At 43.5% G+C, this 25634-nt stretch overlaps 1 protein-coding gene across 7 annotated transcripts in view; it reads left to right on the top strand.

Moving 5' to 3' along the window:
- Positions 1-25634, top strand: part of FGGY (FGGY carbohydrate kinase domain containing) — a 258281-nt gene that overhangs the window by 61767 nt on the left and 170880 nt on the right. The window contains exon 1 of one of the 7 annotated variants that reach the window (XM_040072891.2): positions 5952-5970. The exons of the other annotated variants lie outside the window; for them this stretch is intronic. The gene's annotated coding sequence lies outside the window, so the exon portion shown is untranslated. Of the gene's footprint in view, positions 1-5951; positions 5971-25634 lie in introns of those variants that run through there. 7 annotated transcript variants of the gene reach the window in all.

Below are 25634 nucleotides of genomic sequence, written 5' to 3'. Positions count from 1 at the left end.
TGACATGGGAAAGTATTTCTAGCAGGAAATACAGTCCCTTCATCAAGTGTCTTAGGACTTGTTTATTTACTGATTGCAAGTCAGATAAATTTGTCAAAACATTTGTAACCTGCAGAATGAAAAGCAGAACCAAGCAACCTGTCTGTGGTGTTTTATTGCATGAAATATTTCATCTCTGACTGCTGAGTGTGGCACTCGAATATCCTGGCGTGGTCACTGCTATTGAGGAGCAGACAGGAGTTGTGATTCTCTCTTGGATTTGGACTTGGATGTATTTTTCTGCTTTTCATTGGAAAATTGCTTGCAGGTAAACACTTAGTTTGAATTCTCCTTTGCTGTTTCACTTCAGGGCATGCTGGTGTGTTTGGGACAAGATTAGAACAGAATAACAGGAACACTTATCAGAAGGATTGGGAAACAGATACTGTAGTGCTGAGTGGGTGTCATGGGGGAGGGTTTTTAACTTCTCTGGATTAGTGCCCAGCACAAGGGTAGATGTAGGAAAAACCATGTCGGCAGAGAATTGCGTGTTGAGTCTCTGTGGGTGTGAGCTGAGGACGCCCCACAGCAGCCTGGAATCCCATCTCTGCTGTCTGGAATTGCAGGAATAGGCAGCACAGGAGTTCTGATGGCTGAAAGGGCCATGTTCCCTGTCAGAACAGTGTCCACGCAGGCCTCGGATGCAAAGAGATCTCTTTGTTAGAAATCAAAACATTTCTTTCTCAAAGGTAAGAAACAGGATTTTCAAAGTTCTGCAACACACTTCAGCTGTTTGGGAGAACTGTTTTCCTTCAAGCTCATTGAAGCCAGCACTTGTCTCTGTTACTGCTCACTGTTCCCATCTCAGATCACTGCCTCTGAGGGACTTGCAGCAATGCACTTCACTGGGATGGGGCAGAGCTGCAGGCTCTAGCAGCCAGTTTGTCTCATTGGTAAGGACTTTGAAAATTAGGAAGTCTCTGAAGGTGCATGTTAGAAGGTTGCTGGGAGCCAAATTTCTTATTTCTGTGTCTTAACTTTCCTCTGAAATACAAGCTGCGGTGCAGAGCGTCCACACGCATTTGTGGAGTGGGAGTGTAGTTTTAACACCAAGCTGGCCCCCAACAAATTCTCAGACTTTATAATCTTTATACAATTGTTTGTGCCCCCTGTGTGTACTTGACATTAGTGTACATGATGCACACAGAGCCATCAGAACAGGATATGAAACAGGAACCTCTGGAGTGAGCGTGAGCCGGACGCAGATGTAAAAGCCTTCAGGAGCACACGCTGCTCGCTGACGTCTGTCAGAAAGGGGATGGCCTGGAATCCCAGCCCAAGCAGATGTGTTGCAATAGGCACAGGAAGAGATCAGTCTTAGTGTCCCCTGATGGCTTCTCCTGGAGATTTGAGGCTATGCCAGCTTTTGTCTGTGATCCAGCCTGGATTTGGAATGAAGCCTTTCTTCCCAGACACGATCTGTTCGTGTTTTGGTGTCTGTGAAGCAAAGACTTGGTGTGAACCTGGATGGGAGAGCAGCAGCTTCTTATAACTTGTAACTTCTCTCTATTTGCATAAGAATTAGCCAGAGGAAGAAAAATATTTATGTTCTTTTTGTATGTGAAGTGTAGAAACTGAAGGGATTCGTGCTGAAATTTCCCAGCTGTGCTGTCACAGAGGTTAGCAGCCCACGCTGCAAGTTCACCCCAGAGCATCTTCCACAGTGATCAGCTCCAGCCTCTGGTCCTGTGTAACCTCTTCCCTTTCCCCCTGGCCTCCCCCAGATCCTGGCATCTTCCTTATCTCTGATACCCCTCATCTGACCCCTCCATTCCTGGTCTCACAGTGTCTCCTCCAGAAGCTGGACAAATCGATCAGGAGATGCAGGAAGGGAACCTGGGGTTATCTCAGTGTGCAGGTTATCCAAGGGTCGCTCTCAAGAAATGTGTCTGGGAGCAGTCCAAATCATCCCAAGCTGGAGACAAGTGGAGGCTGGGCTGGTGAGTTCCTCAGGACCAGCTGTCTTGTGGATATGGGGGAAAGATGAGAGCTCTGAAAATAGTGGTGGAGGCACCCTGAAGGCAGAAAGAGGTGCCTGAGATTGAGAAATGTGGAAGGAAAGTAATTTTTTTGGTATGCATTTGGGGACTTTGAATTAGCTTCCTCTGCAAGGAAGGACTTCCTGGAATTCTTTGACCGGTTTTATACCCAGAAGGGAATTCTTTGGCACTGGATTCAATGCACACATGGGATTTCACTTTGCAGTGAGGCCGCCCTGTGACAAACCACCTCCAAAATGTAATCAGCAAAGTTTTCCTCAGATGCAAACTCTGTGACTGCTTCCACGTTGGACTCCTGCTTGCTCATTCCTCGGCTGGTTTGTCAAAACTTCACAACATTTAGGCTGCTTTTCCTTGCAGTGCTGAGTCATTCTCTGAATGGATTGAGAATTAAAGGGTTTGTTACTGTAAATTTTGCTAACCTCTGTCTGAAATCCAAGTGAGAAAAACTGCAATGTCAGTTTGCTCAAAAGTGAGCTTTTAAAAGAACCTTTGTCCTCAATACTTTTATATGTAACACTTGCACATATTTTGTTTTCTCTGTCACTTGTGGTCTCTTTAATTACACCACGGGAATCTGAACTGTGGCAGAATCAGACACAGAAAAAGCATGACCAAAGGAAAACAGAAGTTTTATTTGTTTTAAGTAGATTTTTCAATCTAAGAGGTGACTTTCCTGAAAAGGCAACGTGACAGCCCTCTGTTTGCAAAGGTTCTTTTGCAGCTCAGAGAAGCTGTGGCTGCCCCTGGATCCCTGGAAGTGTCCAAGGCCAGGTTGGATGGGGCTTGGAGCAACCTGGGCTAGTGGAAGGTGTCCCTGCCCATGGCAGGGGGTGGAACTGGATGAACTTTAGGTTCCCTTCCAACCCAAACCATTCTGGGATTCTGTGATTCATGTCCAGGACACACCAGTGCATACAGGGACTGGTAGGGCACGTATGTGCTGCAGCTTCTTTGCTGGGTACAACCAAAGCCATAATTTTCAGGATTATCCTCATGCACACAGAGGCAAATTCAGTTTTCAAAATTCTTTACTGGTGAGGAAACGTAAGCCAAAACACAGTTGGGTTTTCTGATGTCAGTGTGAGCTGATGGAGTGGGCAATAAGAAAAATTATCCTTCAATTATAGGCTAAACATGTTTAAAAGAAGTCACTGAGACATAGATGGTACAGAGCCCCGCATTACTATTATTATACTCAGTAAAAAATTAGTCCATAAGCTCTTCTCTCTCCTCCCTCCTCTGTTAAAAAATTAGTGTCTTTGTCACATGTAAGGGCTGCACAAGTAACAGGAACAAAACATGTAGGTGTTCTGAACAGAGTCATTAAACAACATTTGTTAAGCACACCAAGTTCTGGACTAACTCACTCTGTAGCTCTTCTGTTTCATGTGCTCAGGTGATAAAGAATTATGCAGAACTTCCATCAGTGGCAATTTTATTTCTTGCCTTGAATCAAAGGGTGACTCAGAATGAAAATGTCACTGAGACATGGGCTGTGGTGAGACTCTGTGGCTGCTGGTTCCAATCACCCTGTGACTACAAGGGGCTCTGTTGGTGATGCCAAGAGGCAGAGCAGACCATCTCTGCAGGGATAAGGCAAGAATTAAACTCCACTTGCAGTAGAAAAGGCTGAAAGTTGATAAGCCATGAGTTTAAAAATGTTACATTCAGTGGTTCTTCATAGAAAGGACTTTATTGATGGAAAAGAAACATTTCATGGTAAGAAGTCTGTCCTCCCGGATGTTAAAACGGAATGGAAACATTTTCCATATTTTTTTACAGTCTTTTCTTCTGGATAATATTTCTAACTTATTTCTGAATCTTCTGTGATCTGTGATAATGTTATAATGTGATTATATGGTATAACAATAATACACAATACAAAGATTAGTTATTAAATATTATATATTTTTATATATAGCATGGCACAGGTAGTTGCCATCAACACAAATGCCCAGGAGGAAGCACCCAGTCCTTAGCCACTGTTTATACACTGGGAAAGTTTGGGAACTTCTGGTCTTGGGGTTGGATGCACCCACTAGCACTGTACTTGCTATGCACTCCCACTCAGGACTGAGTCTACCTACCTTCCCTGCAGAGTTTGAAATGCCACTGCTCTGAATGAATCTTCGCCCACAGAAGGAGGGAGGAATTCAAATCAGCTGGGGAGCAAAGCATTCTCTGCTGGGAACAGGAGGAAAGAGGGCTTCTGGTGGTGGGAGAAGTGGGGGAGGAAACGAAACCACTTTTGGGGAGAAGTGGGCTCTGCAGTATGGGAAGATATGGATGAAGTGGGATAGGATGTGAGAGCACCAGACACTGGCAAAGTGGAAAGAAAAATGGATGTTTATCAAGCCCTAACCATAGGAGGAAAATGAAGGATAATACAGCCATGGGGAAAAAAAAAATCTTAAACTTGGGGTTTTTCCATGGGGATACCCAGCCTGATGATTTGAGGTGATCCCTGTCTTTTGAAAACTGTTCTCCCAGGCTGGAAGAGATGCTGCACTTCTGGCCAAATCCCTGCAGCCCCAGCGGTAGTTTTAGCAGTGCCATCCCCTCCAGGAGTTGCTGAACACCCTTTGAGCTCCCTGCAGGAAGCAGGAGCCAGTTCTGGTGCCTGGCACACCTCACCCCTCTGTGTGCCCTGTAAGCGCTCTGCCTGTAAAGCTGAGAAGCCCAAGCATGAGGTGGGAGAGCTCTGCAAAAGGAAAGGAAAACTCAGGGAAGAGAGGCTCTGCCTGCGTAGTTGGGTGAGGGTGTTTTTGTTGTAGAGCTCCCTATTTTTAGGTTCTGTACTTTGCCATTGTCTCCTTTGCTGTGAGCTGAGCTGCTGCCTCCTTTTGCTTCCCTTCACTACAGTCTGGTTATAAAAGATACAATTTTGACCTCATCATGTTTTGGATTTGCTCCTGGCCTGCTTATCATGCCAAGTGAGGGTTCCTAGGAAAGGAACACCAATCCTGACAGGATCCAAGGCTCCAGGGATAAAACAACCTAACTTCTATCTTAGCATGTCAGCATTACCACACGTGTGTCCGGTATCCACAGACCTGAGACAGGCTTTTACAAGGTGTTCCTCAAATGCTCCTTTACAAATTCATTTGGAGATTTCCCCATTTGCCTTCCTGTTTTTAAGTCGAGAATGCAGATGGGTTGGTCGCACTTTAAGGCTTCTTCATGCAATCAAGTTGGAGAAAAAATGTTTAGACATAATTGTATACCCCCAGGAACTGGATCTCATTCAACTTGCAGAATAAATCACAACAGTTAGTAGGACTGTACTGGACTGAAAAAGTCCAGAGAAGAAATAACACACTTAAAATGCCTCACTTGCACTAGTTTCTATTTATTTCTAGATTTACAGGTTCATTTACTGCACAGGTAGTGCAGAACTATGACCTATTTTGTTTAGATAAAATCAAAACTTGTTCATTCCTAAAAGTGAAAGAGCAAAATCAGATGGATTGTGATTGCTAAATTAGGCAGATTCACCATATTTTGAATGCTGCTGCTTTAGGAAGGACAAGGTTGAAATGGAAAATACCTGCTCTTCATTCTGCAGTGGAACTGGAAGGCAGCCAGAGTAGATAATCTAGTCCAGCACTGATTGCTGGGCAGTCTAATCCCATCTAGACTGGTCTGAAGGATGCCTCGTTTGGCCCTGGAGCAGAGGGAGCACTGCCTGAGCTGTCCACACTGTTTGGATGCCGAGCAACTTTCCACATCTGCCCCTCACGATTTCCCTCCATTCTGAGAAAGTTCTCAATGCTTCTCGACTACATCCTCTGTGTTTTGAGATAACATGTGAAAAGGAAACTTCTTGATAATTTTTTTTCTTCTTTTTTTTTCTGTTAGCTGCTGGGGAAGTCTTTTCTTTTTTCCCTTCCCAGATTCACATGACTCTCAGGAGTCGAGGAGGAGATAGGTAAGCACGAAAAACAAACGCAGAACCATCTGGTGTGTGGAGGAGGGACGACTCCCACGCTGAGCTCTGCACTAACGCGCGGCATCTGCGCGGGGCCAGGGCGGCGGGGCTGGGGATGTGCAGCACAATCAGCCACGGGCAGATCTGGCACCTAAACACCCTGGGGGACGAATGATGCTGCCCAAGCACCTTTCCACACCAGCCTAGAGAGCAGGAACAGCCCCAGTGCAGAGAGAAGGGGTCGGGGGACACACATGGGCAAGTGAGGCTTTGGACTCTCACTGAGTTTTAAGTGTTGTTGTGTTTGTTTCCTGTGAAAAAAGGGCAACGAAAAAAAAAGCAGGAATGGTTGTTCCAGCCCAGGAGAGTTTCAGCCTCTTTCCTCAGCTTTCATGATGGGCACAGCATTCCTAAGGGGCCAAGGGGAGGGCAGAAATTCCTCATGGTTAATCTCATGGAAGCTTCTTCAGGAGGAAAAATGGATTCCCTGCATTAGTTTCCTTGCAAGCTGGAAGTGTTGTAGACAAACCAGTCCCAGACCGGGGCTGTTGCATGCAGCAGCACTGCCAAACCTGAGATGAACTTCCTTACTCCTCACACATCCACCGGGCAAAACTGAACGACCTTCCAAAAAATCCTGCTGTCTGTTTTGGGCTCATGTTCAGCTCACTCCAGAGCTGCTGCTGAGAGAGATCTGCACTTGCTGGGAGTGAAACTGCTGCTTTCTGAGGTGAGGTAAGATGGACTGTCCCAGAGCCAGCAATGAAAGTGTGATGCACACTGAGCTACTGAGCAGTGCCACCCTACTCTGTGAAAAGTCTTTTACCTGCTCTTTCTTAGTGAGGCTAATGATACCACCTAGGGATACTCCCAAAGGCATAAGTGGTTCATATTTACAGCAAGCTTCACAGACATAAATGGCTACAGAGTGGTAAAGTATCATTATCTGCCACCTTGGAGGGATGCTCCAGATCTGTAGAAAATTGGGCTGTTTATTCTACAGTTCAGTGGAAAAATAATTCTCTATAGAAACTACCACTTCAAAGGTATTTACATTTCTCTACTATGAAGCATCTTGAGAAGGAGCATTCCCATAAACAGCAAACTGAAGTTGTTACATTTAGTATAATAAGGTAATATTTACAAAAGACAGTGTATGTTCTAGGCATTATTATGGGGTTGCTGTGGATCCATGGAATATATTGTTAGGAGACTCAAATTTCCCAACAGGAAAAAACAGTGGTGTGTAAAACTAAAGCATAAAAATTCCTTCGTGCCCTCCCTGGTGATGAAGCTGCAGTGAAACTGAAGATTGAAGCTAATATCTCTGGCAAAGCTAATCCTTTAGAAGTTCATTTCTGAGTAAGATTGCAAGAAAAACACCCACATTTTTAGCTGAAGGTGCCCTTACATGCGTGTGCTTGCAATTAGAATTTGGGTATTTGTTACCGGTACTGAGCTGGGCAGTTTCCTCCAGCTCTGCACTTGTAAAGCACCACATGAGTGTGCCCGTCTGTAGTTATCTAATAGTGAAAACGATACAAAGAGAATAAAGAAAATACAAATAGAATTTTTTTGTGCCCGTTTGCAAGGGTGGTGAGAGATTTGGAAAGGCTGGTGGGCAGTGGTTGTGAGCTATGTCCCTGCTTCCATCCTGTGTCCATCTTTTTCAAGGAATAGATCAAGCATTGCAAGAGCATTCTTTGAAAGCACATCTGAAAGATTCAAGTGCCTGAACATCACTGATGTCTTCTTTGGTGGTTGAATGCTCTGAAAAATGTAAGCCAGCACATTTAATCGGGCCAGTAGCAGTGGAAGTTTACGCTCCAGATGTCAATTAATCATGCCAGTGATAAATAATGGCTGAAGTGGTTCTTGGTACCAAAACATCTCACGGTGTCTGCTGCAGGTGCCGAAGAAAGAAGCACATAGGAACCAGTATTGTCTTTTCAAGGTAATAGTTTAAGCGAATTAACTAACAAATGCAACCCCCAAATAACAGCCAATAAAAAAAAAGGAGGGGCCAGGCTGCTGCTTCCTAAATCGGATTTGTTCTCTGACAAATGACTGAATTACAGGTCTTAATAACAACAAATTGTATCGGTGCTGTCTTGACCCATTTACTCGATCCTGGTGTCTCTCCCATGCCTTTGTTTTGTTGTTTTTCTTGCCCAAGATTCCCAGAAGCTTTGAATGCAAGACATAATGACAGAGCTCCTGCCCTGGTAGCACATTGTGCAGTCTTTTGTTCCAAGCACACAGCATGCACCCAGACTTGCTCATAAAATATCCATAGCAAAATCATGCGATGCCTGTCTCACTTATACATTTTTAAGAACTGTGCCCTAAATCCATTAAAAGACTGAGGCATGAATAGAAGAATAATCCTTCCTATCATGTGGGTGAGAAAGGAGTTGGGATCAAGTAACTGGACGTATAAAATGAGCCATGTGAATTTGCTGACTACCAAACTTCTGCTATGGGAGCGTAGGATCTCTTAAAGTCCAGCTCTTTTGTCTAAATGGATGAAAAGGGTTTTGCATAATAGAGCAGAGGAACTTCACACAATAAAAATGGAGCTGGTGTAAAGAAAGGTCAGAGAAACAATTCAAGAGTCAGAAGATGGTGAGGACCATGAGTACCGATGGAAGGTGCCTTCCAAAGTCAGGACAACTAAGGTGAGGGAAATGTGTCTTTATGACAAATTACTTTTGAAACGTGAAGTGGTTCTTCTTACTCCAGAAATGAATCTTGGAAATTCAATTCTATATGTTGAAAAAAATGACTTTCATGGTTTTATCCTTAGGAGAGAAGTATGGAACCTAGCACAATTCCACATGGATGTTCAAAGGAGAATGGAATGAGCCACTAGGAGTGAAAGAGAATTGAGTCTCTACATCCATAAGGCTCATTATAAAATTATGTTCTACACCTCTTGTCAGGAGTCCTCTCATCTGATCTTTTTTGTAGAACTGTATTGTCTTTAATTTGGAAAATATACACTCCACCTAAGTCTTTGTGCCGTACTTCCTTTCCCTTTTCAGTGTCTCGCATCTTGGAATCATTTGCAGATGCCCTCAGAGGTACATTCTACCCTTTAGCCATGTCCATAGGATTTCAGATGTATAGATGGGCCTTGGAAGCAGCTGGTTTTCCTTCCATGGAAGGTGGGATGGGATGAGGAGGGGACGGAGACATGGCCCTTACCAGGAGCAGGGTGTTGTGTTCCTGCTCCTGAGTTACTGCCCAGCCCTGCAGAGCCCCTTGCAATTCCCAGGGCCCATCCTCCTTAGGGAATGTGAACCTCTGTCCTGAGGCAAAGTAGGGAAATAAATGGCATTGGAATTTACTGTCAGAGTTTACAGCTGTACGGTTAAATGCAGATTTCCATAACCCAGTGGGGGTGTGCTGACTGAGTACAGCCCCACACAGCCACCTCCATGGGTGCATTCCTCCCTGAGTCAGAAACTCTCAAGAAAGTGTTTTCTGGGGAAAAGTTGGAGAGAAAAAGTAGCTTCAGCATTTAGGAACTCATTTCTTTAGAATATACTCCCAAGTTCTTGGGTCTCTGGAGAATGAGGTGATGCACGAGTCTCCTGGTGCTTTTGCACACTTGAACCCCAAAGCCAGGGTCTCTGCAAGAAGAAAATAAAGCTTCATTATGCATTCTTGGGAGCCTTAACTGTATGAACAGATTTCTGTTATTAATTCATCTTAGTTCAGAAACAGATCCTGTATTGTCCTCACCTGTTGCTGGTGTCACTCCTCTGAGCTTGGTGGAATTCCTTGAGTGAGCAGGATCAGTGTTTGCTGGTTAGAAATGGGCCAGAGGACAAATCAGCCTCCATGTACTCTAGGACTTCACTCTGAAGAAAATCCCTTTGACAGAATCTTCAGTAACTAACTTAGCATGCAACTTTAAAAGCACAGTTTACTGTAATTATTAATTTGGGATTTTTCTGTTTTGGTCATCTGTTTTTTAAAATGACTCGTTACTAGAACTGCCTTTGCAACTTGTTACTCTCTTTTCTACTTTCAGTTTCCCTCTGTACTGACTTGGTTGTAAGTAGGCTGTGGTTTTCTGAAAATGTAACTGTGATGTTTGCTGTGTTTTCTTATACTAGACCTGTGTTAAAAAAAAAAAAACCCAAAAAAAACCCAAAACCAACAAGAAACCAAAATCTCAAAACCAAGTGACCACCATAAAACCCAACCTAGCAAAAATCTTAATTCTTTCCCCCAAGCATTTAAGTTACTACTATTATGACAAATTTTACACAGGCACTATAATTGCTTCACCATGATACTGTATGCACAACTAATTTGAGATTTTTAATAATATTTTCATTGTTAAAGGGTCCTGTTGTGTGCAGGGAGTGTGTGCATAGATCAGCTTGAACATGTGATATGTGGATTCTTGACCAAACCTGCAGGGGATGAAGGTTTTCACAGTCGTGGTTTGCCTCCTTTCTTTGTTTGTTTTAAAAGGGGCAACCTCAATTTTGCATTTCTGTCCCTGCATCCCAAATAATGTCAGGAGGCTTCTGTATCGGATGGAAGCCCACCCTCCTGGTTCAGGAATGAGGAATTACAATCACCAAAATACCCTGGTTTTCAGCACTCCTCTCAGGAAATAAAAGACATTATCATTAACAGAGCCTCTGTATTTCTATTTTGACATCCCCTCTGATTTTGATTTCATTTTCATATGTAACTTTGATGCTTTTCTCTTTCTCTTTTGAAATACCTCAGGTTACTTCAGGCACAGATTTTTGGTTTTGGTCAGTAGGTGACCTCAGCTGTTGCTATCATCAGCTGGTACTAAAATCAGCAATATCTACTTGGCTCACATTTCATCTGGACTGTTCAATGCGGTTAGAGAAGCTGGGTTCCCAGATCAAGAGGATGGGATGCTGTCCCTGCCTCTCTTCTCTGTTCTGTGGGAAGTTCCATCCCGGTGGGTTCCTGTTTTGGGTGAGTGAGTGGGGACTGAGCAGACACGAGCCACGTCCCCTGCGCGTGCTGCTCTGGCATTTGGCTGCTCCATCTCTTTCCTGCAAAGCTGTGCTTGCCATGTGAGGCCTGGCAGGGCCTGGAATGAGCCATTTCCTTCACATCTCCTTTGCCTGTAACAATCTTGAACTTGTTGACCCATGTGCCTATTAATTATTGATATAATGATGCATTATTTAGGCTTGTTTCAGCAGACGGATACATTATTACTAGGCAGACATTTGCCAGACAGGCTGATAGATAGCGTCCTAAAAAAAGTCTCCAGTTGCCTTTGTACAATAAAGGCCTGTAACTTCATTACTTTCCTCCCAACCCCCTCCTCTTCGTACCATGAAACCTTAATAGGAATCGAAGTGTAATAATGATCTCTTTAGACAAAGGGCTTAATCTTAATCTTGACTGGAGTTGCGGCCACGATGCTGGTCAGGCCTCAAAAATACAGAGGAGGTCGCCTTCACCAATCTGCTAAAGCTGGTTTTCCTAAGGTACAATGGAATTATTTTGGTTTTCAACCCCTTGCCGTAGAAAGGAGAACTGATTTCTCCCTCGGCTGCTACGAGCTGTGTTGCAACACGCCAGAGCTGCAGGCAGAGCTCGATGTCTATCTCCCAGGGAAACCTGCCTTTGATTTTGTCTACGGATCCAAGGAAAAGGCGCATCAAAATGAATTATCTGTAATTTAAAACATGCGTGCGGAGCGTTTCGGAGCCTTTGGAAATGCAGCGTCGCTGCCGCCGGAGGAAGGAGGGAGCCCAGTCCTTGGTGGGAGCTGCGGCATGAGGAGCGTGGTCCCAGCTGACAGCGGTGCCGGGGACGGGACAAGCTGCTCACGTCTGCTGCTGCCCTCCTTCCTCCCCTGCTGCCCTCCTTCCTCCTCCTCTGCTGCCCTCCGTCCTCCTCCACTGCTGTCCTTCCTCCTCCTCTGCTGCCCTCCTTCCTCCTCCTCTGCCCTCCTTCCTCCTCCTCTGCCCTCCTTCCTCCTCCTCTGCCCTCCTTCCTCCTCCTCTCCAGCTCTCCTTCCTCCCCCTCCCTCCTCCTCCTCCTCTGCTCGTCAGCCTGCGCTGTGTCGCAACCGCCTCCAGCTCTGATGTCAGAGCCCCGCCGCTCCTCACGCCGTCGCTACGAAAGCAGAAGAGGCACGAAAAGAGGAAGGAAAGCAGACGAAGGACAAGAAATGCAGACTCGAGCGGCGCAAGTCTGACGGCTCGCTTGATTTCCAGGGGCTTCCTCGTAAGAAAGAGTCAGTTCTGGGGAAGCAATTTCAGAAAGAATCAGCTGCTGTTTTCAAAAGTGATCTGGCACCGACTGCTTGATGCCGTGTGGGCACGTCCTGCTGCAGCCGGACCCACAGTGGGGTTCTCCTGCTGACACCTTGGGTGCCTGTGCTGAATGTTTTCATTCTTTGTGAGTCACTTCTGTCTCATTTCTGATCCTCTGCTGCAGCAGAGCCAGGAAAAGCTCCCTTAGTGCAAGCCCAGCTTGACCAAGGTGTTTGCCCCCAGTGCTCAGGGCCATCTCCCTCTCTGACTCCCCTCACTCTGTGGTCACACTAATATCTTCCCTGGCTTTCAGGAACACCAGCCACGCTGTTCCCCTGCCACAAAGCCAGGAAGTCACCCTCAGAATGTGTTAATCCCATCATTTCCCCCTGTTCAGTCACACTCCCAGAAGTCCAGCCTCGTTCAGCAGGAGGGCAGCTCTTCCAAAGGGATCCTTTGGGTCTGTCCAAAACTATTAACAACAAACCTGGACAAAACAATAACTGAGGAAACCTGCATCGATTTCCTGACTGCTGCACGGTGGATTGTGTGTTTTGGTCAGCAGCTTCGAGACATCCAGGTTTCCTCCAGCTCATGCCTTCTCCCCTGATTTATACAGTCTGTCTTATTCCTGCTGACATTCTGTTGTTCTTTGTCCAGACAGCTCAGTGAGGGACTGTCATCATCTCGTTTGTCAACTATCTCCTTCATCCAGTCTGTCCATCAGGCAACCATCCCTATCACACAATCCCAGCCTTCCACAAGACAATTCCCAGCCCTTTAAACTTGTAAAATGGTTTTCCTGAACCACCTCTTTTTTATTATTTCTTTTTCCCAGTGGTCCTCCATTTGAATAGATGAGCACCAGAGTTTAGCAGCCCTCCCTTGTAGTCCTGGATAGGATGGAAGAATTTATCCTGTCACCTGTTGTGGATTTTATCTCTATGTAGGAACAGGGAAGCTGCTAACTCCCACACTCAAATCAAATTTTAAGTCTGACATGAATAAATGTGTAAAATGCAAGTCCCTAACACTGAATACACAAACTCTCTGTAGACAGTCTAAATTATTTCAGGCTAGTTTACTGAAATTAAATTACATAAAAGTCATACAAAGCAGCACATTGTTATGTAAAACTCTACAAAGCAAGTGCTGTGATTTTAACTGAGTTGAACAAATAAAAAATTAAGTGTAATTTTTGTTCAGGGCCATGTGTTAGCTTTTGAAAACAAAAAGGAAATAAATGAACCAAGTCACACAAAACATATGTCTGCAGAATAATGATAAAATATATACTGTAGCTGGACATCTTGGAAGTGTGGTTTTAATTCTTGCTGGTGTTGTGGCTGGAGGCTTTTGTTGTGCAAAAAAGCTGCTCTGTGTTCATTTCACAATACAGAATGTTTTTTATTCCTACTACATCGGGAATAATGTAATCTCTTGGAATAACACGGAGGGTTCCGAGTCCTTCCGCTAAGACACCTTCCCAGGAAGTGCTGGGAATGTGCAAAAACTCAGCTCTCCTGACTGTGCTCATCCCAGCCAGGGTATGGAGGAGACCGACTTGAGGTACCAAACCATAAACTTTGAGGCCAAGAATTCCAAAGAAAGGTTTAGCTGTGAGCAGCTGGATTTAAGCAGTTTCACACAGAAGTTCTGACGCCGTGCCCTCAGGGTCGCTTTATTAAAAAAGCCGTGTGAGAAGTTGCTGTGCTCCTTATTGTGCACACGCTGATTTTGGGAAGAGAGGAGGTGATGGTGGCTCTGGCCATGGCAGGAAGACCCTTGCAATGTCTGGTTGGAAAGGCACTTGTCTCTCTTGGCATGTTCCCATGGCTGAGTCCCCGAGCGCTGCGTCACATCCCTGTCCCTCCCAGGGCAGTGCAGTCGTGGGGCGTTGCTGGCAGTGTTCAGGGCATGGGCCAACACTGTAACAGCTTAATTAGCCCTTCCTTGTTAAGCAGGATTTCATAATGTAGGTACACGTGTTTAGCTGTCAGCTCCATTCTTGCAACAAAAGGAAAACCAACCCAGTAATAAATAGAGAATTGCACAAGCCAATCTCCAAATAATGGCATTGGGTGGAACACGAGAATTAGGAGCTGTGGCTGCAAAGCAGATTGGTGCTTCCTATTCCTCCTAAAAGCACAGCTCTTCAGACTGATGCAGCAACCAAGGGAGATATTGAAAGCCTGGAGATGCCTTTGCTTCCTTCCTGGTGCTCCTGATGCAGGGAGAAGTGAGGAACTCGGCCCCACGCCTCTGCCTCTGAGAGGAGTTTAGTTCCAGGGTACTGAGCAAAAGCCCTGCAAATTCATCCTCCCACTTCCTGCTAGAAGAGTCCCTGACACTGCACTGGCCTTTGAGCTCCCAGGTCATGAAGAACTGAGTAACCAGGCACTGACCTTTCAGTATTATTTTGAATGGCTCTAGAAAGAGATTTCTAAATGTGTAGATAAACCAAGCATTAAAAATAGAGGCAAAATTATTGCAAAATCTATGGAAAAGTTACTTCTAAAAATCACCCATATCAATTTTTAAAGGCCTTAGCTTAGATTTAGAAGGTAATGATTCATATTTTTAGCATTTAATTGTATCACATGAAATATTATGTTTTGGTGAGGGCAGGTTAACATGACCAGTAGATGCAGATTCATCTCTCAGTACATTTGTATTGAAATCAATGAGTAACTGAAATGATTAATACCATTCCAGATTTCTTTGAACAACATTAAGCTACAAATGTCTTATTTTTAAAACCCCAGAGTTTTCTTCAGATGTTTATTTTTAAAACTGTGGTAGTATTGCATACCTAAAATATGAATGCATTTAGAATGGTGGAACGTCCTCATAATAGAACATATTATACATAGGCTTCTAAAATATAAAGACTTCCAAAAATATATTGCAAAATTTAAATTTTGAAGCACAAAGTTCCTACAGATAAGATTTAAAAAAAAAGAAAAGAAAAGAAAAGAAAAATAATACTGAATTTGAGTCTTTTATACAGATGTCACTGAGACAACTTCTTCTGACTTCATTATTTACAGGCTAGCATCACAAAATTCTGTAAAAAATGAGAAGAAGGGGTTCTTGGGAACAGAAGTAAGAGATATCTGAAATACCTGTTCCAGAGTGATTCTCCTGTCCCCCAGCTTTGCTGTGCTTTTTCCTGGGAACTTCTCTGGCTTGGGCAGGGTGTTATCCTGATGGATCATTGTTGTGCCCCACAGCTGACCCCAAGCTCTCCCCTTCCCTGTCCTGAGTCACACACTGTGGATAGCAGCGTGTTGGGACAGAGCAGGACAAAATCACCCAGCACTGTGTGGGTGTGAGATAAACCCAGTTTCTAAACCTTGGTACCTCCACTTTAGGGTATTTCAGCTGACGAGACCCATTAGAAACTCTTGTCCCTGACATGGATTTTTGCAGAAGAGCCTGACACTTAATGATGGCACGGCAGTAATCCCTAGGACTTCCTTCCTTCATGGATTGAGGTTATGATCCCATTTTGCTTGTAAATTAACTTGGATTATCACCTAGGGCAAATAATGCTCTTGATCAAAATGTTACTGACAAATGTGTTGTTTACTTGAATCTAGACATAAACATGACCTTTGAACACTGTGAGGAAGAAGCTCTTTTTTCACACGCTAGTTTTTCACCAGAAAAACAAAAACTTGGAGATGACTTTATCCACAATTGTTTGCATAATTATTAACATATTTTTTTAGCAAAATGGTAATGTTTTGTGGGGGAGGTAGAGATAATTTTCTGGGCAGTTCTACTCTGAACTGAACCCATCTGACATGGATATAATCAAGATTTTACAACTCCTTCAATGGACCAGTGCAGGAGGGAATCATTTACATTCCCCTGGAAGTGGGAATGCTGCACATGCACCATCATCAGGGACACTCACCCTCAAAACGAATGCTATTAAGCTTTTTGCATTAATTATGCTTAAACTCATCTCTCTAGTGGTAGTGGGGCTAATTTTTAATTGATACCCTTAAATCAGTTCCTTCATGGGCAGACAGTGGTTGATGATGAACTCTGGGGCAAGGGAAGCCAATATTGTCCCGTCAGCAGTCAGGTACATTATAGCTCTCGCTGTATGTCTCCTCCTGATGTGTTTTGATGGTGCTCATTTCTCCTGGCATGCTTTTAGCTCCCAGGGATTCAGATGTGTCAGCTACTATGGCTGTAAGAAAACATCGATGATGGATTTATAACACCCAGACTTCAACTTAGTGACCTGAAAAATGGCTGCGGATTTGCTTTTGCAGCAAAATTGGTTTTACCCATACAAACCCCTTGCTTCCTAAATTCCCTTATCTGTATTTTAATGAAACATTTTATCCTGGTTATAATTCATGACTCTTGTCAGAATAAGTTTTCTCAATGAGGCATAGTTGGGGTAGCTACTGAATTTATGGGAAGGAATCAACTTAATCTCTTTAAAAGCAAAGTTGTCTTCTGGAGTGTCAATTGAACTCTACAGAATGATTGTTCTGAATTATCTCCCTGTCTGTGGGAAGGAGTGGTTTCTCTGGCAGAGAGAGGCTAGAGCTCTGTCAGGACAATGGTTGCCTGAGGTTGTGCTCCTGAGCCAGCCATTCCAGCAAAACCCCTGACAGATTATTAAATAATTAATTAAATGTATCTAATATTTATTTTCCATCTATATTCTCTCATTGGAGAGGGAGCTCCAGGGACAGTGTGAGCTCTGGGCTGTTCACTCTAGATTTGGTGGAAGCTTTACTGATCTCCTGAGAGAAAAAAGAATCTGCCCAACAGCAATCCCATTGGATGAAGTTAGGAGATGTTGGGTCACTTTCAGCCTGATTATGGATTTTCCTGTGTTCTTGGATTAGCTCTTCAATCCGTTCTTTCTCAATTTCTCATCAGCAAAACAGGAATGACAGAATTTCCCTCACTGACAAAGCGCAGGCCTCTGCTTAGGTACTATCCCAAACTATAGGATAGATCTGGGATATGTTCTTGGACTTGTTGTTTTGTCTCAAGTAAAGAGGGTTTCCCATGTGCAAGTGAAACAGGATCTCTCTCCTACAGCCGTATTTTGAGGGCTAACTGGATTAGGGAGGACAAGTAAAAGGAGCAGTATTTTAAAATTATTTCTGTGCTGCAAATCAGTTTAAATGTTTTGAAGTTGCATAAGATCATCCCCTGTGGATGTCAGACAGAAGGAGCCAGATTATTTGGCTTTGTAGTACATCAGAAAGTGGCTTCTTCCCCTCCCTTCTCCGGCAATTCCTCTAATATTTCTTCCATCCCACAGGGAGAATTTAGCTCCTAGAACAGGCTTCCCCGGAGCACCTCGGAGTGCATCCCTAACAGAGTCACAGGGATGTTGTAGTGTGTAATTCATAACCAGAAACACTTCCCTTGTGGACAGGTTCCTTGACACACCCTAGGCTGAGGGCAGACAGCTGTGGTTTTCCTTCGGTTTCGGAAACTGGGATGACATCCCTCCATCCCTCCTGCAAGTCACTGATGGAGATGTTTGGCTCCTGGCACCCACTGCTGCAGTGGTGAGTGCAGAACAGGAGTTACTGAGCAGTGAACAGGCAGAAGTCAGACAGAAGAACAGCAGGGTGCCCCAATGCGCTTCTCTCCTTGAACCTTTAGCATTTAATCTGAAAATTCACTCCGTTCTTGGCCTCTGGATTGAAGCACCACTTACCAGAGTGGGTTTAGTGGGATCAGCCTCTCTGGAAGCACAGTGGGAGCAAAGGCCTTCTGGCCATGGTCAGTCAGTCGATGGATTCAGTCAGTACCACGCTGGTCTGGATGTCCAGCCAGTTCTGGTGGGCCAGGACAGTGAATAAAGGAGCTTTTCACTCCTGGAGGAGGCTGAAAGCATTTGAATCCTCACAAGGGATGAGCAGAGCTGCTTCAAGGTGCTCAGCTTTGTAAGTGCTGCAGAGCCCTGTTCCTTGGCCTAAGGAGACAGCAGAGCCCAGAAGAGGCTGCTGCTGTTCATGGGGTGAAGGAAACCAAACCCAATTCCTTCCCCATCTCCACCCCACTGACTGAACCCTTCCAGCCTCCTCACAGGGGCCCCAGCCACTGCTCTGCTCCGTGAGGGCCTGCGCCGGAGTTCCTACCTCTTGTTTACAGCTCCTTGCTCAGACCTGATGTCTGCTCTCTCCTCTCAGCTAATTTGCAGACAGAGGCCTCGAGGGCTTTGGGTTGGTGCCACCAGACTCCTGCGAGCTCCAGCGGTCGTGTTCTCTCCCAGACAATGACTTCAGTAGCCTCCGGGCACCCCAGAACCTCCTAACAAACATCTCTCCTAACTGCCTTATTAACTGATTGCTCTAGTAAGATAATAATTAACACCCTTACTTGTGCCTTGGCTCAGCCAAAAATATTCTCAAGTGGACTCAGAAATACATAAAATGAATAAATGATTTATGTTTACTATTTTTAATGGAGCTACTTATTAGCAACGCTCTCATACAGAGCACCGTAAAAACACTCCTGGTTTCGTTACAGATTTAGAAGGTGGTAATGAAAAGCTGTAGGGAATAAAATGGGGAAACACTCCCTGAGCCAAATTCTGCTCTCAGTTGTATTTAAAGGTCTTGCTGAGTTAAATTCTGGAGAGGATTTTGGCCAGAAAACCATTAAAATAGAGAGAAATCTCTGTCATCTGCTCATTGCAGCTCAGCCATTCCGAACATGCCCCAGGCAGGAGGAGGGTGCCTGCCCTGTCACTACAGACCCAAAAACCCAAGGGCAGGATGTGTCTCCGTGGAGCAGATCAGACAGGCTGTGTTTACACATGCACTCCATGTTCCTGACCCTACCAGGTGTGAGACAGTCGGAATTTTATCGTGGCAGCCTGCAGGAGTTCTCCTGGCTTCAGGATGCCTCCGGCACCTCTGACCTTGGTGGGAAAGTGGGAAGGTTCATGCTGCAAATTTTCACTAATTTATGTTGTTTCTTACTAAAAGCACTAATTAGGATGGCATGGTGGACTTCAGAGAGAGCCCTGACACAGTTTTTGGCACATGAATGCTGTGCCTTGTGCTCCTGCTGGGTGACAAGAAATGCCACCCTTCATGCGCGTCCTCAATGTCCTCCACATGGAAGTGAAGGAGCTGCTCTTTGTGTTTACGGTCTGGGTGCATTTAGAAGCCTTGACACATGGGGATGGAGCAGGTGAACCCTTCACAGTGGGTGAGTTCACTCTGATATGATTCTCCAGCCACAAACAGTGCTTGCTGTACTGTTGCTGAAACGAGACGACGGGTTCCATCCCAAGCTGCCATGACACACAACACACAGAGTGCCCGCATCGGTTTGACCAACCACTTCAATCACATGGTTTTACTCCAGTTCAAAGAGGAGCCCCAAGCCCTGATTCCCACTTGCTTTCCAAGCTCTGTGGATTTCTGTTCAGTGAAGATACTGGGGCAGGCATGTATCCAGCTGGTTTATACTGAGATCCACATTTAATATTTAGGAGATTTCCTTTTGCATCCACTCTACCCTAAAAATGCTCCTAGAACACTTTTGCAAATACCTTTAAATACCTTCAAATGTTTTCCTGCTCTCTTTGCTCACATCTGCTGTGAGAATTAACAATGTTCATCAGCTGAAGTTCTCCAAAGAATTGGCAGTGCCTGATTTTTTGTCTGGACGTGTCAGGATTTCAGTGCTGTCTGAGAAATCAGAGCACTTTAAGGTGCTGGAAGTGCCAGATAATTAATCTCTGGAGATCCTAGAGAATTTTCCAAACTTCCATTCTTTCACTGAAGTGTAAATGAACATCCTGTGGATATTATCAGCATTTCAGGGGCAGTGTTATCAGTCAGTCCCACATGACCTAAAGGCTACAGACCTGCAGTTGTCATGAAGAAATACTGGATTTTAAGATAACTCCCATACTGACCCTGCTGATGTTTCTTAAAATGATATATTGCTCTTTTTTTTTTTTTTTTATTTTTTTTTGTTTTTTTTTTTTTTTTTAATTTTCAGAAATAAAAATGAGTTTGCTTCAGGGCAGAGACAGTCTAAAAGCCTGTGCTAATAAATCTCTGCAAGTTTAGTAGTGTTTAATACGTACTCTGCTTCAAGTGCTTTTTAAATGCATTATCACCTTTAAGTAAATACAGTGGAAGGCTGCCAAGTGGCTGGATGCTGCTCTCTGTAAATTTATGCATTTATATCATTAATGCAATGAAATGTTTAAACCTTCATTGAATTTTGCTAACTGATTTGCAGTTTGAATGGTAATAATTCATTTATCAATGGTAATAATGCATTTATCAATTACCATTTAAGTAGCTGCTCTAATACTTCTGTTTAGGCAGGCAAAGCACATTCCCTAAAATACTTCTCATCTGAATTAGATTTGGGATGAAGAAAAACAGAGGATGTACCCAAGGTAAAAATAGTTCAGAGCCTCTTGTTCTTGGTAGGAAACAGCATTGACAGGGACAGGGATCAGCAGTTTGAGCACTCCCACCTCCAAGAGATGTCAATATTCAGCAACAGATTATTTTCCCAATATTTTAAAAACATGCCCTACCTGTTCAGAAGCTTATCCAGAGTCAGACATTATAGAAAAGTAATTTTAAAAGAGCTGTGTAGTGTCTTTTAAAATTTATACTCATTTGCTAAAGCTTTTAAACAAGATATTAACACATATGTTAAAAATAGTCTCTAATTTCCAAGCTGATCCACGTTAGGGGATGATAATTCTTCTTGAATTCTTACTATAAGGAAAAAAAATGTTATAATGATTCTATATATTTTTCTGCCTGTTTTGCTCAAGTTTCAAGTTTAGAAACAAGCAAAGAATGGACCAAGTGCCTGATTTGAAGATACAGAGAAACATTTCTCAGCTCTCACTTGGGTTTAGTTTTCCAGAGTGACTAATAAGAAGGTGGTGATTGCTTCATTAGCATGCACTGAACTGAGTGCACAATGTAATTATATATTTCAGTTGTAATTAGGACATTTAATTGATTTGTTTTAACTAAATGAACAGACATCAGGAAAAAAAAAATCAAAGATTTGTGGCAGATTTTGAAATGTTTTCCACACAGCCAGCTGGGTTCAGCTGAGCAGAAAATATCTGTTTTATTTCTGGATAATGTTAGGAAGATCAAAAATCTTGTTATTGAGAAACTCTTATGAAATAACGTTGCATTTCTTCAGCCATCTCCTTTATAGGCCAAAAATTCACTAGCTGAAATCCACAGCATTCTTAGGGATACCTTTGGGGTAAGAAGTGACCAACGACTCCCACAGGAGATGTTTCCATACACTGCTGTGAGAAACAGGGTTAAAATGCAGATTTCCTTTTATTGCATTGGTCAGTTGGTAACTCTGCTGCCCAGCTAGACAGATACAGGCGTTATTCAGAAACATCTTCTTCCTCCTTTTTGGTCACCGACTTCCCTCTGATTGTTTTCCCGGTTTTGCAGCCTGGCTCCACACTTCTTGATTCTGGGTTCTTCCAGCCTGATGCCTTTTCACTTCCAGTTTCTGGCCTGAACTGCTGAAGTGGCAGGAGAGAGCCTCCACACGCAGCACAGCTGATCTTCTGGAAGTATTATCTCCCATCATTTTACCAACATTTTGTCTTGGAGAGGAGGGGGAAATATTTAAAGTAGAGCTTAAAAAGTCTGTAAGTTGAAATCCAGCTGCATCCAGCCAGATGTTTTATTCACATAGACAACTTAATCCACAGGACCCACAAGGGCACACAAAACTATGCCCGACCCTCAGGCTGAGGGGGTTGGGACACCCCAACTTAGAAAGTGTTTGTGTGTGAAACTCATTTGTCTTTTCATTTCTGTTTCTATTGCTCGCGTCCCAGTTTGAATTTTCCCCATTTCAGTGCAGCCATGTTGCAAAAATAAGTAACAGCCTCCAAATCCATCCCATGGGACTTGCCCCAAGAAAAATGCTGCAAATGAGCGTGGAGACAAGACATGGCCCGGAGCGAGCCGTGGTTTGCTGCTCGTGCATATCTGCAGAAGTTGGCTGTGAGGAGCGGTTTAGAAACCTCTGGGGTGAGAATGAGGTGGGGCAGCTGAAAGTGTTGCGGTTCCCACATTTATTCTGCTCTTGCATTTACAAGAATACGTGGAATCGAGCGTGTAGCTGAACACACAGAAAGAAAAACTAAAGGAAAGGCCGAGCTCCCTTCTGGTAAAACCTGTTCTAGCTTTTAGGAACAGCTCATAACCCACTGTTTACAAACAGCAGCAGCATCAATCTACAGCACAAATTACTCATAGTGAGAAAAAAACAAACAAACAAAAAAAGCAATCAAAATCCCCAGGTTGCCACTAACACTAAAAATAGGCAAATTCAGACTGAAAGTCCCATCAGGTCAAACAGCTCCCCTGTGTTCCTGAGTCGTGAGGGACTGTGCACTGAAGGGGGGAAACACAATTTGTCTCCAAAATGTTTTTCTTTGAAAATATGCTTTCATTTTAACTAAACATTTCTTCAGGAACTTGTCAGGAACAATTTAATTTCATTGAGTGCTCTCGAGGCAAAGAGATCCTCTGATAATGTCAATCACTTCATGTCAATATTTTCAGAACGTGCCCTGCATATTTTTATTTCAAGTGATGGTTCCTATTTACATATTTTTCAGTTCCTTCAAGAAATGTTTACAATTAAAGTTGGAAAACAAGGATGAGATTCATTCACTTGATCCAACAGAACTAATTTAGTTGATACATAATTCCTTTCTATTTTCAATGACTTTATGTGGGAATAGCAGAATTTATTGCAACCCTGATAACACAGACTCAAAACCTATGGAAAAATATTTGCTTTAACAGCAATATATATTACCAGGAAGTCTTGAAATTAATGGTTTGTTCTAAAAACCATTTTATGTTAAGTATGTTTGCATTGAGAGTATTGGCTCGATCATTATGGCTCTGCTTTAGGAATGAAAACAAGTTTCAAAATAACCATTTTAATGAAATAATAATTAAAGCATTTTTTTTTTCCAAGCTGTAGGAGAAAGCAGAGCTCCCAAACACCCTTTAAAGCGCAGGATGTTCCGAACTCTGCAGCCAAACCGAACGAAAGCCATGGGGAACGTGGGGAAAACTCCTCCATGTGTTGTTGATTTGCACAAGGCTTGGTTGGGCTCTGCTGAGAGCAGCCAGCTCGACATTTAGGATTTGGCAAAGCCCATGGGGAGCTGGGTGTGCCCTGCCTGGGCAGGGCTGCAGCTGCATCAGGGAGATGCTGCACATCCACAGCAGGATCAGCCTGGGATGTGGGTCCTGCCTCTGCCACCCCTTTCCTCAAATAAAATCCTATTTTTCCTAAAGTCCTACATTTTTCACGCTTTCAGGATGCTTATTACTATAGTACGGCAACAGAATGTACAGAAGCTCAGCATCTTCCAAAATATGACCTTTATGCAATGTCATATTTCCATTTCCAATAGTAAAATGAGGAGATGGAAACATTTTCCTGTTCCTTGTCCTCTCCCATCAGGTTAGATTATTGTCTATCTCATGCTAGCTGTCAGGAATCCAATCTCCATCTCTGTCTGCAAGTCAATGATATTATTTTTGGTATTTATCTATTAGGCTTCTTTAGAAAAATATAGGAAAACAGGGAAGAATTACATACTTGGATCATCAGCACATCGGGATGATTCACAGCAAGGAAAGAGTTGGGCTATTTCACGACCCTTTCTACACTTAATAGTTAAAATTCATAGTCTGTAAAATGTTTTCAATATCTTACATCTTTAAATACAAGTATTTCCTTTCAGAAAGATTCTTTAGAAGAGTGTTACATTAGTTGTTTGTTTCTTTGCACTCTAGGAAATCCAAACTTTGTATTTTGGTGCCATATTGCAAAAAGGAGGAAAAACCAAAAAATCAAAGAGTGAAAGCAAATCAGCCCATTTTGCCTTTCATTTGAGGTAGAAATGCAAGCTTTTAAAGCACAAACAGTAATCAGAGCTCAACTTTTCACTTTTAATGAGTATAGATTCCACAGCCAAAGAATAAAATTAGAGAATAGTCCCATGTGCCCATTTAAAAGTTTGACATTTACAGTCTTTTTCTCTTTTTATTGTAGGAAACCAAGAATCTGTTTATTATCTGTTTATTATAAAGCAAAAACACTTTCAAATGAAATGTCTTTGAATTAGAAAAGACTGAAACCTCAAGTTAAATTGGGGGAGTTTGAGTGCACTCTTGAACTCCTGCCTTCTGTTAGTAGAACACAGGAGTTTCTGAAATCTGAAGGGAAATTGCTATAGGAGTAACTGTATTGGTAATAAATTGCTCATTCCTTAGGAGATACAATATTCCTGCATGTTGGACTCCAGTATCCAGAGGAACACAGCATGGTTTGGTTGCAAGGGAACTTAAAGATCAACTCATTGCCCTTTTCCTGGAATATTTCATTTGCTTCAAGCCCTTGGGTTTGGTGTTTCAGAAGTGAAAGGTGCTTGTCCACAAGCAAATTGTGGTAGCTCCGTTTTTGAGGGTTTTGGATAAAGGCTTAATTCATTTTTCAGACAATCCCTTCAGTGGTCAGTTCAGAAAAGTCCCAACACCTTGCACAAGGGTTACTGGAAAATGCTTAACATCATCTTAGTTCTGCCCATTTCCAGGGAAGTGTTGAGTCTCACTGGTATTGCAGTAAAATTATGTCTGCTTTCGAGCCCTTCCTGAAAGTGTCACATTAATCATATCACACTAAATACTTCAAACTGAGAAAAAAGCATCTTTCTGGAGAATAGTGAGACTCTACAGAAAGGCACAAATCTTTGCATTTGAAAGAACACTGTTAATAACTCACGCTCTTCCAAGGAACATAACATTTTAGTGCCCGCTGGGCTTTGTTGTTTAAATCAGTGGAGTGGTCTTTATGGGTTAAGCTTCCTAGCTAAATTATGAGCTGTAATTAAGCTAAGAAATGCCAGCTAAAGGCCCCAGTTTGTGTTGAGGGATACCTGGGAAATGCAGCAGAGGAAGAATACACTTTATGTGGGGCTGGCTCATGGAGTATTTTACGTTTAGCATGAACAGCCTTCTGGCTACTCTGTTGTGTAGATTCCTAATCTCCTTAATTCCATTTCCTTTCCTCCTGTGGGCAGCTATAGCACCTTTTGCACCAGCTGAAGGGCTGTAAACCCTGCACTCACACTCAGCTGCTCCTTTCCCCGGGGCCTGGAGGGAAGGCTGATGTGGGAGCAGGCGGGAAGGGCTGCTGTGACCTGGGCTGAAGAGTTAATCTGATGAAAACTTGAGTGCGGCCTCGGCTGAGCTCTGCACTCACTGTGGTGTCGAGCCAGGGCAGGACCAAGCCAACAAGAGCGTTCTGGCATCAGCTCCTGGGGGTTACAAGAACCTTATG

The sequence above is a fragment of the Hirundo rustica genome, chromosome 9, assembly GCF_015227805.2.
Source record: "Hirundo rustica isolate bHirRus1 chromosome 9, bHirRus1.pri.v3, whole genome shotgun sequence".
In the NCBI taxonomy this organism is placed as follows: Eukaryota; Metazoa; Chordata; class Aves; order Passeriformes; family Hirundinidae; genus Hirundo; species Hirundo rustica.
The sequence above is the reverse complement of the archived record's forward strand: the minus strand, read 5'-3'. Positions and strand labels throughout refer to the sequence as shown.